The sequence below is a fragment of the Cricetulus griseus genome, chromosome 3, assembly GCF_003668045.3.
Source record: "Cricetulus griseus strain 17A/GY chromosome 3, alternate assembly CriGri-PICRH-1.0, whole genome shotgun sequence".
Taxonomy (NCBI): domain Eukaryota; kingdom Metazoa; phylum Chordata; class Mammalia; order Rodentia; family Cricetidae; genus Cricetulus; species Cricetulus griseus.
This window is the reverse complement of record NC_048596.1, coordinates 175,814,099-175,828,065: the sequence shown is the minus strand read 5'-3', so window position 1 is coordinate 175,828,065 and position 13,967 is coordinate 175,814,099. Positions and strand designations below refer to the sequence as shown.

The 13,967-nt window shown below is 37.2% G+C and overlaps 1 long non-coding RNA gene across 2 annotated transcripts in view; it reads right to left on the bottom strand.

Annotated features, from left to right (window-relative positions):
• Positions 1-489: 489 nt before the first annotated feature.
• Positions 490-13,967, bottom strand: part of LOC113834668 — a 31,999-nt gene continuing 18,521 nt past the window's right edge. Inside the window, exons 4-5 of one of the 2 annotated variants that reach the window (XR_003483408.2) lie at positions 3,694-3,743; positions 490-3,537 (exon numbers count right to left, since the gene is read on the bottom strand). This is a non-coding gene — a long non-coding RNA (uncharacterized LOC113834668). The remainder of the gene's footprint in view (positions 3,538-3,693; positions 3,744-13,967) is intronic. The other variant, XR_003483409.2, reaches the window with a different exon arrangement.

Sequence of the window (13,967 nt, the reverse complement as noted above, 5' to 3'; positions counted from 1 at the left end):
CTGGAGAAGGGGAAAGGGTCGCTATCCCCTGAGCAAATTGAGAACTTGGGAAGAGGGGGGGAGGAAATTATGAGCGTGAGAAGGGAAGCAAAGGAAGGATGCAGAGGTCATGAAGAGGCAGAAAGTTTGAGTCAGGTGTAGATTAGAAGAAAGGACATATGATAGGTAGGATTTTAGTTTAGGGGTGGTAGGGGAGGAAGGGAGGGATAAGGGAACTGGGATTGTCAAGTAATTCAATCTTTCAATCTTGTTTGTAATTAAAATATATAAAAAATAAAAGATAGACTGGAAGTGATAATATTTCTTGTTTTGAAATTCATGTTTAAAGGTGATGAATGGCTGTCAGATATTATCTAACAACAAAGACAATCAGAGCAGAAACCTTTATATATTAATAAACAAACCTGTGATTTCACAAAAGTATGGCAATGGATCAGACAATGAATTGGAAATAAGCACTTGATTCTTCTCAATAATGTAACAAAGAGGCAACTTGCATTTGACTTTATTTTGTACACTGAAATTCGTGTTTAGAATATTTAAGTTCCATAATCACAAAGGCATACATTTTTTTGTTCCTTTCTAATATTTGACAGTCTTCTACCTGCAAAGCACTGAGCTGATTACTGGAAATTCACAGACAAAATTTTGCTCTAGTATAGTTTATTAAAATCTTTCCCCTGTAAATATTCAGTACTACTTTGTGGTTTAAATTCCAGCAAACACACACAAAGATTTATGACTCAACTGTTTTTCACAATTTTTATTCAATCCTGTTCTGAAACATGTAAACAAAAATTAAAAATCTTAGTCATTGCTAGTTTCTTGATATAAGCTAATTAAGTTCTATGTTTTGTTCTAGGGAAACCTTCAAAGGGCTCTCCCAGCATCTTATCAAACATGAGCCTCTAGTGAAGGCAAGCTGCATTATGTCCTTGTGCATCAACCATTCAGTCTGTGGATTGCCCTATGCTAAGCTTTCTAACCTGTGCTATCTTTTAGGCACTGATTACTTTTTGGAGACTCTACCAACATCCTTAACTAAAGAGAGCACTGCCAAGCAAGGATTTCTGTCCATCTCTGGCCAGCATAATAGCCTGTATGTCCTCTCCTCTCTTACTCTTAGAATGTGAATGAATTAGTTAAATAGAAAGACTGAGTGCAGAAACTCCACCGTTTTTTTACTTCTGTGTTTCAATGAGATGTGACATAGGCATGCGATACTTACTTTTCACTAGTATCCTTACACTTTAGTTTCCAGGCTGAATTGAAGTTTAACATCTCTATTTTAAAATGCACCTGTGCCTGGGATTTGGGTATGGACTGACACCTGAAACCATTTTGGTGCCTAACAGGAACGCTACAGAAACCCATGGCCTAGGTTCCCCCACCTGTGGAAATGTTGGCGTCTAAGAGACATGTCGCTGCTGGGACCATGCAAACTTCAGTGGCCTGCACTGCCGCCTGTGGTCATGCTGTCCACCAGACCCAAACTGCTGCTGAGGACCATGTCTGGGTCCATGGCCCCATTGCAGCCAGGGGCTGCATCAATGCCTGAGGCTCTGCTTACCACCAAAGGCAGTGCGGATTCCCCCTGCAAATGGAACCACACAGATTGGTGCGGCCTGAGCTGACACCAGGGTCCGTATGTTCACTCCAGCGGAGCTGTGGCTGGGGTCCATTTCTGGGGCCATGGCCCATCGCAACCAGAGTCTGTGTTGAGCTCTATGCCTTCTGTTGCCATCACAGGCACCACTGCCCAGATTTCCACCCCTTACTGCCTCAGAGTGACCTGTGCTCCCCTCATTGGCAAACCAACAGTGAACTTTCCCGGCACTGGGATAATGGATCCTGATGACAAGGAAAACCGGGCCCAGGTCCCTCATAGGAGAACTGGCCCCCATACTTGGGAAAGCTTGTCCATCCCTCACCTCGACTGTGAGATCTGGCTACTCCCCTCACCTAAGAGTAGTGGCCCTAGCAGCCTGGGCTAACCAACTCAGCTGCCACCCATGCACACATCCAGAGCTTGCAGTGTGGGAACGAACTGATGCTACAGAATCATAACTGCAGGATCTTCATGACTCAGGCAACAGAGCATATAAGAGAGGTGTGTTGGTGAGGGTCCAGTATTGATGGTGCAACAAATCCATGAGCCTTGACCCTGAATAACAACTCATTACATAATGAAGATTGGCAAGTAAAGCAGTTTGGACAAAAGAGTATACTACATGATACACTGCAGCTCCTAATGGCAGTCTCTAAGATGAATGAAGAAGCTATGGAGAGGTGGGAAAGACTGAGGAGTAAAGTGTTTTCCTTTTACTATTTTTATTATTGCATATTTTTATCTTACTTTTATTCTTTTTAACTTTCTTTTGGGGGCACACTACAAGACGGAGGCATGGTTATGGAGAGACTAGCAGATAAGTGGAATTGGTGTGAGATTCCTATAGAAGCTTACATAATTAGAGTGATAAATCTTCACAAACTGAAAACATTGCTCTAATATTCACATTAAGAGACAAAACCTTGGTAGGTTTCTTCAGGCTCCTGCCCAACATTTTCCCCATCCTCAGAATAAGAATTATCTGACTCTCAGTAGTGTAGTCTAGATACATGAACATTCATGCATTTTGTTATCAAAGTCAGAGAGTATATCATTTATCCTTAGCATATTTCCAAGACTCATGTATATGTTTGCATAGCTGTATAATATCAATAACTATGTTATATCTAATAGTATAATTGTAATATTTATGTAACATTCAGCTGGAGGTGGTTACATGTATACACAACTGTAAATACATATATAAACATATACAGATTGAACTGCATGTATGTTTATATAGAGCATATATATTGTGTATATTCATGCCAGTTTATCCAGTCTACAGTTGATGGGAAGTTCAGCAATTTCCAACATTTAGCTTCTGTGAAGTTTTATGGTGAACATTACAATGCACTTTTTAAATGAAAATGTCTGCTCATTTGCATTGAATGTACAAAGACCAAAATTTCTCTGTCACAGAGCAAGCATATGCTTATTCTTAGCAGGCATTGTAAATGACTTCCTTTGAAATTGACTTGTGTTCTATAAAGACTAGAATTATTCTCCAGACCTTCCTTCCTGTTTTGAGTGTAATGACTTTTTCTAACAGCCTGTCTCGCAATTGCATACAATTCATTCCTGCTAGGCCAGGTTCAGTTTTATACTTTCAAAAGGTTTCAGTTCCATTCCTTCACATATCATTGAGTATTTTCCTTATATTGCTTTGATTGCATGTATACATAAGGAACTTGCCTTCTCTTCAAATAATTTGGTGTGAACAGGAAGTGTTATGTGATTGAACAAGAGCAATAAGACTAGAAAAAGTTAGTATCCTGAATTATGCAATCTTCTTTGCTTTAAAAATAACATCTTCTCATTTCGCAGAATCTCTTGTGTTTTTACTGTTTGCTGGCCAGTAGTCACTCAGTCTCAGTAGGAATACAGCTTGCTAGGTAAACTTCAAATTTTCACGATGGCTTGTAACCCTACAGATTAGGATAAAAACAAACAAACAAAAAACAAACAAACAAAACCACCCCTAAATATCCCAAATACCTGCTACTTGAGTCTTCTCACAATTGAACTTTAAAAACAAAATGTGTTTGGAAGTGTGTAGTGAAGGGCAAGTCGTTGGATGCTACCTCTCACGATGTTCAAGGAAGAGATATATATGGGCAGACACATTGAAGCCCTGCAGAGTAATTGAGGCAATTTTGAACCATTAAATTGTAAATAAAATATAAATAGTTGCAACTTGATTTATTTTTAATTCTACTTTTCTCAGTCTGTGTCTTAGTAAGAAAAACAAATTAATGCAAGTGTTTATCCGTAGTAATTACAGTATATAAAAGATGTAAAACTTCAGTAACAACTTGATCTTAGTCACAGGGTAAGGTAGCTGAAGTCACTTTTCAGGAATTAGGAATGAAAGGAACACATTCAGAATCTTTAGATTATGTAAGACTAGAGTTCTGCAAACTCAGAGATCACATGTTGATGTAACAAAGACTTTCATCAGAGGTGAGATATAGATGAATAGTAAAAAGTAAAGTAGCATGCTTTCCAATTTTAAAAGTCCTAGAGATAGAAGCACCAAAAATCCGGATAATTAGTAAGCAGTCCTACTCAAGTCTAGAGACAGAATATTTATGCTAGTGGTCTGTTTTCATATGTCTAGATTATAATTGTAATTATTTTACCTCTTTCACCTCAGTTTGCTAATGTATACTAGGAAGATCCTAATCTTACTAATCCATGTGGTTGCTGTACCAATGGCTAATTCACACAGTATTAACCTGTTAGTTATGTCAAAGTTAACATATATGTCCATTCAACATTTGACATTCAGCTTTTTCACATTTGGGATAAATATGAATAACTCTCCTCTCAAAATTCAAACAAAAGATGTTTGTATGGACACGAATTTTATTTCTTATGTAAATATAAATTATAAACTAAGGAAGGCTATGTATTATTTAACTTTAATGATAATTTGTTATATTCATGTTAATAAATAAAAACAAATTGCAAGGGTGTGAAAAAGAAATTGAATAAACGATGAAGAAAAAGTACAGTCTTGGTCAATGGGACCATTAAGAAACTTATTGGATTGTCCTAAGTGTTAAACTTGGATAAGCACTTACTAAAATACAGAACTGAATATGGAGAAGAATTAAATTTGACGATGTATGTAAATTTTATAACCAGTGAATAACTAAATGACTATCTTACCAAATATGTACCTCTAGAAATGTCTAAGACAGCACGCAAACTCTAGAGATATACCTTACTAGCCCATGTTCTTTCAATTGAGAATAAATTTCTTTTTTGAGATGCTGTCTTGCTGTAATGAAATTAGTATTACAGATCATCCTGTAATCTGAAATTTGTGAGTTAACTGAGGTTGTTAGCAATGAGCTGAATAAATCAACTCTTTGGACTTGTTAAATTGTTTTTAGAACCAGATTTTTAATATTCAGAAATATTAGCCATGTCTGTTCTAGGGTTCTCATCTGTTCCCCAACCATCATGTCCTTAAGACAGCAGTGATGGCTCTAACTCCATAAGGCTCCTATCCAAGAACACAGGTTGAAATATGTACCCCTCCTTTTACAGTCAATTAATCAATAAGCATGTGCAGGCAGTAAAGTAACAATGATGAGGCGTTCCACTAATGCTAAAAAAGTTAATGATCCTTTCATCAAACACTGGATAATCAGGAAATTAGTTCTCCCTGTAATTGATAACTATTATTATAATTCCTTAGAGGTTTACTGAAATTAACAGAATGAAATTCCTCTATGATGTTGAACAGCAACTTCAAAACCTAAATGATAAAATCAAAACATTAGATCAGAATGTAGCAATGTTTTCTATCACAAAATGTTTAGAAAATGAACATGCAGATTATTCTGGGCTCACATTGCTTACTTGGATATTTAAAACCACTTAAAAATTCAGTACTTACAAATTATCTATAAATACATTAAACTCTCAGAGAACCTGAAATATTAATTGCTGGCTGGGGATTTCATCGGGCAAACAAATTATGCAGACAGAATAATGTGTGTCCTTGTTTGCTGTATTTCCCCAGGAGGTAAAACAATAAATTCCAAACCTTAAAGTCACCGGATTTATTTATCTTCTGCAAGAGTAGTTTTTCTCCCCTCATCTACAATCAGCCCACATGAACTGCACAAAATACAGTGCTTTGGAGTATGTTGTTTCAAACAAGAAAACTTTACTCATTAGAATTGGAGTGTTATGTTACAATGATCTAGAATGGGTGTAGAATGTAAAGAAACGCTGTCATCTTCTGAATTTCTGCTGTGGAAAGCAGAGTTGGTTTCTAATCCATTGCTAGTTTGTGCTTTCTAGGGAGATGTTCTGAACATGCATTGTAAACAGGGAGCCTTCAACAGAGCCAAAGCTTCTGGGGCAAATGAGGTATAAATTGTCAACAAAGAAAGAGAGGGAACTAGGGCATATTATTTCCAAGTCCCTGGCCTTCTGATTGTTATTGTAAAATCTGGGATTGGAACACTTTATTTCCAACAATGTTCTACACAGCACATTGTTGCCTCAAATGAGTAAGTTATTTCATTCTAACAATGACAAGTTCTTCTAGAGTTCAGTGCATTAGCTGATAATTTCCTGACTACCCAATTTCTTTATGGGCTTACATACTAAAGTTAGCATTATTAGTCTGTTTTGGACTGAGTGCTGCTACAACAAAAAACAAGTGGAGAAAGGCATCAGAATTTTGCAATTTTAACTAGCATCATGAATAGTGATGCATTTTGAGTTGGTCCTGAATTTAATCCAAATTGGTTTGGGGCAAGTTTTTTAACATATTCATAGTTGCGCCGTTGTGCTGGTTGATTTTTGTCTGTCAGCTTGAGGCAGCCAGACACCTGGGAGGTGTTGCCTTCATCAAATTGGCTTGCAGATACGTCTGTGTGGGCATTTTCTTGATATTAATTGATTGATGTGGGGAGCCAAGCCCACAGTGAGTTGGGCCACCCCTGGGCCAGTGGACCTAGGCTATATAAGAAAGCAGATTGAGTAAACCATGGACAGCAAGCCAGAAAGCAGACATCCACTGTGGTTCCTCTTCTGTTTGTGTGCCTGCCCCCACTTCCCTCAATGATCAGGATATATATGCCTAAGCCTTTCTTCCCAAGTGTTTTGGGGTCAGTGTTTTATGACACCAAATAACAGCTAGGACAGAAATTTGTACCAGGCTCACCATGTTGTTTTGTGAGAGCACTGTGGAAGCATTTAGAATGTTGGACAAGAAAATCCATTGAGTACTAAGAGCTTAATAAGCTATTTTGATAGCTTAGAAAATAGGAGAATACCAAGAGGTGCTGTTGATTAAGTAGTATTTCTGAAAGACACAAAATTTCCTTTGGGATATTTGTATAATATTTTGGATTTAGAATGAGTAGAAGTGGAACTTTTGCCGACAAGTTAACTGTGGCTAAAAACAGCTTGATTAAGAAGAAACTTGATATCATATGAGCAGGACTTATTCAGGGTCACTACACCGAAGCTGTAATTATGAGGATCTGAGGCTACATCTACTCTGTCATCTGAACTTGGCAATTTATAAATATTGACCATATGCTTCAGGTTTGGGGGCATGAGTAAAACAGAAATAACGTAAACTCAGAGACAGATATTGGGGTTCAAGCTAAAGATCAGCAAAGTAAAGCAGCCAGCCAGCCAGAGCTCTTATCTCTACCTCAGACTTGGGTAATCCTGGCCCCACAAATTCTCAATGGAGCTGGATACTAATTGCCAAAGACTGAATGCCTACTACTGAATGCCACATGAGACCCTTTGTTTCTTCCTTCTTTACCTCTCTAGTGCTGGAATTAAAGGTATGACTTCTGTTTCTTTTTTAGACTAATTCACTCTCCTTTAGCCCAGGGTAGTCTTGGACTCACAGAGATGCATCTGCCTCTGTCTCCTGAGTCCTGGGATTAAAGACGTGTGCCACCACTGACCAACTACTATGACAACTAGTGTTTCTGGCTTTGTATTCTGATGCCCAGGAAAGCTTTATGAGATGATAAACCATATATCACCACATATGAGAGTTGTAAGATTGAAGGAATTGTGAAAAACAGTTGAGGTTAGACACCGTGAGGCCTCATAGAGGGCCACTGGTGAAAGTGCAGCCTCAATTGCAATGGAAAACTCAAGACAGAAGCCATCATGGAGAAAAGATGAGACTTGGTACCATGTTGACAGGCCAGAGTTCCTGAAGAGTATCCAAGAGGCCACTGGTAAAGGTAAAGCCTCTGTTGCAGTGGCGACCACAGCATATTGGAAATTTCAAGACGGGGGAGGAAGAACGAAGGTCAGAAGCATGTGTGGAAGCAAGAATAAGCCAAGGAGATAAGTTATGTGCTGCAGTTGGCAGAGCTGGAGTATGTGGGCTACCTAAGCCGCATGATCCCCTAATTAAGGAATGAGTCACAAATATTGGCCACTGAGTAATTTACATAGTCATATTTTAGTTTTGTTTAATTGTGATTATCATCATCATCATCATCATCCTCATCTCATATTTTTCCATGTTTCCCCTCTTGGAATAAGAAAGTATACAATTTATGATGAATTTTACAGGACTCACAGTTAAGAGAGTTTAGGGTTTTTTTTTTTTATTTTTTTGAGACAGGGTTTCTTTGTGTATCTTTGTAGACCAGGCTGGCCTCAAACTCACAGAGGAGTTTAGATATTAAAAATAAAAAAGACAGTGAATTTGTAAGTTGGGATTTTACAAAGACTGGGACTTTCAAACTTGCACTACATCTTATATTATCATATTTAATATGATATCTTGGAGATACAAAAGAAAAGAAAAATTATGGTTTAATGGTGATATGTTTATTCGTAAATTTGAAAATGAATGAACCACACTGTTTAATTTCTGTCAATTTGACATAAACTATGGATACCTGGAAAGAGAGAAAATGAATTGAAAGATTTCTGACTTCATGTTTGCCTGTGGGCATGTCTTTGAGGCGTTTTCGTGATTGATGATTAATGTGAGCAGGTCCACATAATGTGATGCAGGTGGTATTATGTTGTATAAAAATGTAAGCTAAGCAAGCCATGGAGAGGAAGCAAGAAAGCGGATTCCTGCATGGTTACTGTCTCTTTCCCTGTCCTAACTTCCCTCAATGATGGACTCTGATCAGAATACATGAACTAAATAAACCATGATCTCCCCAACTACATGATGGTCTGTATTTTATTACAGACACAGACAGCAAACAAGGAAATCCCTCATCTCTAAAATGAGAGTAAGATAGTAGTAAAAGTTTCATAAATGTTGTTTCTATATATTAGATGTGATAATAAACATCTCATATGAATTTCACACACTTATGTGTTAAGTTGATGCTGTCATTGTCCCTATATTTTGCTTTTGAAGTTGAAATTGATACAAAGGAAATGGTCTCTGTGAGGTCTCAAGATGGATGAAGCTCTAAACAATAAACTGAGACTAGAAGCTAAGCATCCTGAAACTGTAGACCAAAGTGTTAGCCTGCAGAACAGAGTATATAAAATGAGATAATAGGTAATGCTCTCTAGGTAATACTCCTGTGATGTAGTGGAGAAGTCAGTTGTATAATAGGTAATGCTCTCTAGGTAATACTCCTGTGATGTATTAATGAGATAATAGGTAATGCTCTCTAGGTAATACTCCTGTGATGTATTAATGAGATAATAGGTAATGCTCTCTAGGTAATACTCCTGTGATGTATTAATGAGATAATAGGTAATGCTCTATAGTTAATACTCCTGTGATGTAGTGAACAACTCAGTTGTATAATAAGAGTAACAATGAAGCTAGTCAGTCATCTGTAAACATGGTACAAATTTCTTTTTAAGAGCCAGTATGCTGAAAACTGTCACTGAATGTTTGTGACTCCATGGTTCTTGCTACTTTTTCATTTATATTACTGAAACACAACAAGGACAATTTTGTCCTCATCTTTTGATACATTTTATAGCATGCAGGAATAATCTTGACTGCCATGATTAGAGAGATATTAGTAACTTCAAATGCGCAGGGTACAGCTATCACTGCTGATGGCAAAATTCTAAGAATGAAATATTAGTAACATGGGTGTTGAGAAATATTGTTCTATCTAAGGTATATTCATGAAGAAACAGGTCCTGTTTAAAGCAAAATTGGTTAATACTTATGTTTATAATGAATTCTGATTTGGAAGACATCTGATTTGGAAGAATCTTCAATTCTCACACAGCTAATCTGGATGTGTTGGTTAGGAGATGGTTCTTCATATTTTAGTAAGAAAATTTCCATCTATAACAGCTTCATTTGATACTATGGGCTAGGAAGCATAGAGAAGCCAACTTAATAATAACCATCTATCGCCTTAAACACTTAGCATGCTTGTGTTCTCTGACTTGTTCTCAGCCAGCTACCATATTAGACTAGCACCCTGTGGCCAGGAGCAGACACACATTTCAGGCAAAGAAGTGTGAGATATAGCCTGACAAGGAGGTGCTAATAACTCTGCTGAAACTCCAAATGATTCCCTTCTCTCTGTGCCCAAAGGGGAGGAGAGAGTGAAACAGGTGCTGAAAGAATTCAGTGTGAAGCCAATGCCTGTAGGAAAGCCAAGACAAAGAATAGACAGTGAAAGAGAAGAGAATTTTATAGTATTTAGAAGTATTATTATATGCATTTAGAGAAGGATTGCAGTTCTCTAAATGGGGGTAGCATCCAAAAGGGTTTTGAAAGTCTCTGAAGGCAGAGATGGTACAAGTTAGAATCACTTTCTGGGAGACTGAAATAGTTACCATTCCAGGTCCCTGATGTAGTTACTCCAAATTTTGAGATGAGTGTAAATTGCCAGTATTTTGTCACAGCCTTATTCTAATTCCAATAAGTAGCTGGGCTTGAGAACCACTGTTTTAAATATTATTTTGTCCTTATGGTAGAGTCATTAGACATCAGAAGACTTTATACATAAATATTTTAATGAGAGAACTGGGACCTAATAAGTGTTACTAACTCTTTAGCTGCTGTTGCTGTTATTACTATTATCAGTATTTTTGTCTTGGTATCTAAGTTTTATCTGTTGTCTTATGATGTCATACAAATAGAACTTTAAATAAAGAATAATAAGGTCATACATGTTGAGGGACTTGTTTTCTTTAAGCTATGGTCACAAATAGCTACTTCTTTTTTTTTAGTTTTTTAGTTTTTATATATTTGAATTACAAACAAAATTGAATTACATGACAATTCCAGTTTCCTTCTCCCTTCCTTCCTCCCCTACCACCCCCCAACTAAAATCCTACCTATCATATGTCCTTTCTTCTAATCTACACTTTACTCAACCTTTCTGCTTCCTCATGACCTCTGCATCCTTCCTTTCCTTCCCTTCTCACTTTGGAGGCAGAGGCAGATTTCTCTGAGTTTGAGGACTGCCTAGTCTTTGTATCAATTTCCTGGTTAGGCATATCTATTTCAAATTCTTTTAATCTCCATGCACCCGGGAGGCCATCTTCTCATATCTGACACTGAAATGCTTTCATTTACAAAGTGCTCTATAAATGCTATCTCACAATCGAATCCTGTTGATATGTTAGTTTTAGAATTGTTTAGAATTGGTACCACTTTATTCTGATGTCATAAATGCATTCTAGTGTTAAGTCCACAGATAACATTTTAACACCTAGTAAAAGAACAGCTGTCCCAGGCTTCTCTAATATCAGGCAGTTACATGCAACTCCTCAATAAAGTTTCCCTTCCTCTCAAGCTGAAACTCTACTTCTATTCTGCTTAACTCTCTTTTACTTTCATATGTTGTTTTTGTGTGTTGCCCACTGAGTGTAGTGTTTCTTACCCAATCATGGTGGCTATCCTACTCATGAACTCAGTGCTTGGCTTCTTAAGTCAGCCTTGGGATTGGAACTCGGGTCGTCATGCTTCTCCACTTTAATGACTGGACTGTCTACCCAGCCCTCCATATGTACCACACAGCAAAGCCCTCAAAAAGATAATTCTACACTAATCTGCCTACGGTATTCTACCTTAAAGGACATAATTCTACTTATAAAAATCTATCCATGGTAATATAAGATCCAGCATTAAATAACTTATGTTTAGCTATAGATTCTGCTGCATGAGCAATTATCTACCTCAATAATGGAAGAAGCTTCCACTCCATAGGTAGATTACAAGATGAAATAAAACAAAGCCCAACACACAGAACTCATTATGTGTTTTCTAAAGTAAAAAGGGGAATAAAAGTTTCCTTTATGAAATGTCATATAAAATAAGGTGTGTATTTTTGGGTTCTGTGTACTGCAGAATATCATGTTTACTCTGTGTGTGTTTCTGTGTTGATGTGGGCAGGTGCCTGTGTGCCATAGGTTCACATGGCAAATAATAGAACCATACTTGAATGTCAGCTCTCATCTTTCCTCTCTATTTAAGAATGGAATCTTCTTTCTGTGTGAACAGTGCTGGTCTATGAGCTTTGCAAGATTCTCCTGTTTCTGGCTCTCATGTCCCATTGTAGATATTTGCAATAATGTGTCCAACTAGCATGTAAATTCTGGGAATCAAACTCAGATCCTTACCTACAGATTCACCTCCCCATCTTCAGAAGAGATTTGTAATTGAGATTTTCAAATTCCACCTTTTCTTTCTTTCTTTCTTTCTTTCTTTCTTTCTTTCTTTCTTTCTTTCTTTCTTTCTTTCTGTTTTTCTTCCTTTCTTTCTGTCTTTCTTTTTTTGTTTTTCTCGAGAAAGGGTTTCTCTGTGCAGCTTTGAAGCCTATCCTGGCACTTGCTCTGGAGAACAGGCTGGGCTCAAACTCATAGAGACTCTCCTGCCTCTGCCTCCCGAGTGCTGGGATTAAAGGCATGCTCCATCAATGCCCTGCTCTGCCTTATTTTTTTATTTATTTGTTTTTTGAGACAGATTCTCACTATGTGTTTACTCTACTGTATTTGAGGTCCAGGATATGATTCTTTATGTAATGCCTCTTTCATAAAATTTCTTTGATCCTTGAAATGACTCTTGGGAAAGGGCAGATCATAAGTCCAATTCCTTAGATAATGAAAACTGAGGTTCCAAGATGATAAGTAATTTATTGAACTCACTGAACTTACAGAAAAAAAGCAAAAGAAAACAGTGTTTACTCTGCATATGGAAACATGCTTTATAAAAGTGGTAAAGCAATGATCTACTAACTACATAAAAATCTGTGTTTACTACTATTATGAAATGGGAAGTGTAGATAGCATGCCTCTCTTCCACCTAAGAGAACAAAAGGTGACAGAGGATGCTTGGCTATATGTTGATCTATTATTTATTCTTGCTTTTTCTTCAAAAAAGATGGCACATTATGCAAAATGAATAGAATCTCAGAGTCTAGATGTGAAGAAAAGATATTAAGTTCTTATTCCTAGTGTATGGAAATTGCCCTGCCTGACTCAAAATAGATGTACACAGACATTTGCATTTTAAATCTTCCACTTCTTAAAATGTTAGAATGAATGTTATAGCCATTTTAAACTATCATAAGAAGCTCTCAGAAACAAAACAAAAAACCACCAAATATAATAATTTCATCTCCTATACCACACCCGAGGAACAGTTACACATTGGATCATGTTTATTTCCAAGGATGATAAATGAGCCCACTTAATAAAGAAACTGCATCACAAAATTAAGGTGGAGAATGGGAAAAATATGAAGTAAGCACAGGAAGAATTAGCCTTTACTTTGAACCTGACTGCCACTTTCATGATGGAGCTTTCTTTAGCTTCTAAAAGTATTGGTTCTTTCATAGCATCTTACAGTTTTCCTCGCTGGCGTTTCTCCCCAGAAATGCCAACGAGGGGTTTTCTGCTTATTTTGGATGTTATAATTTATTTTAGTTTTCACAATACACTAAAGTGTATAGTTTACCTAAATTATGATAGTATTAATACAATCCTGGGAGTCAGGAATTGAGTTACAAAAAAACAAAAATCTGCTAAACGCAGGGAACAGTGTAGGGGTATTTGGCTGACCCTATTTTCTATGTCTTCTCACTCTAAAAGCCCCAGAAGTTCCCCTTAGCCTGTTGTTGTCTCTTCCTGTCCCTCTCCAACTTCCTTGGTCCTTCAACAACTCCACAGCTAATCCTGGTCAGCCAATTGCTTACTCTATCCTTGATTCAGGGTGGCTTTATTGGCACAGCAGAGTGACTATAGAACAATTCTCCCTAAACATTTCCCCCTTTTGTTCTAAATAAAAAGGAAGGGCTTAACTCTAACCTGGTGAAGCTATATACAATAAGAACAATATCAAATAAGACACACATCCACAATGTCTGTTCCATTAAAAAAAATTGGCAAATTCAAAGAA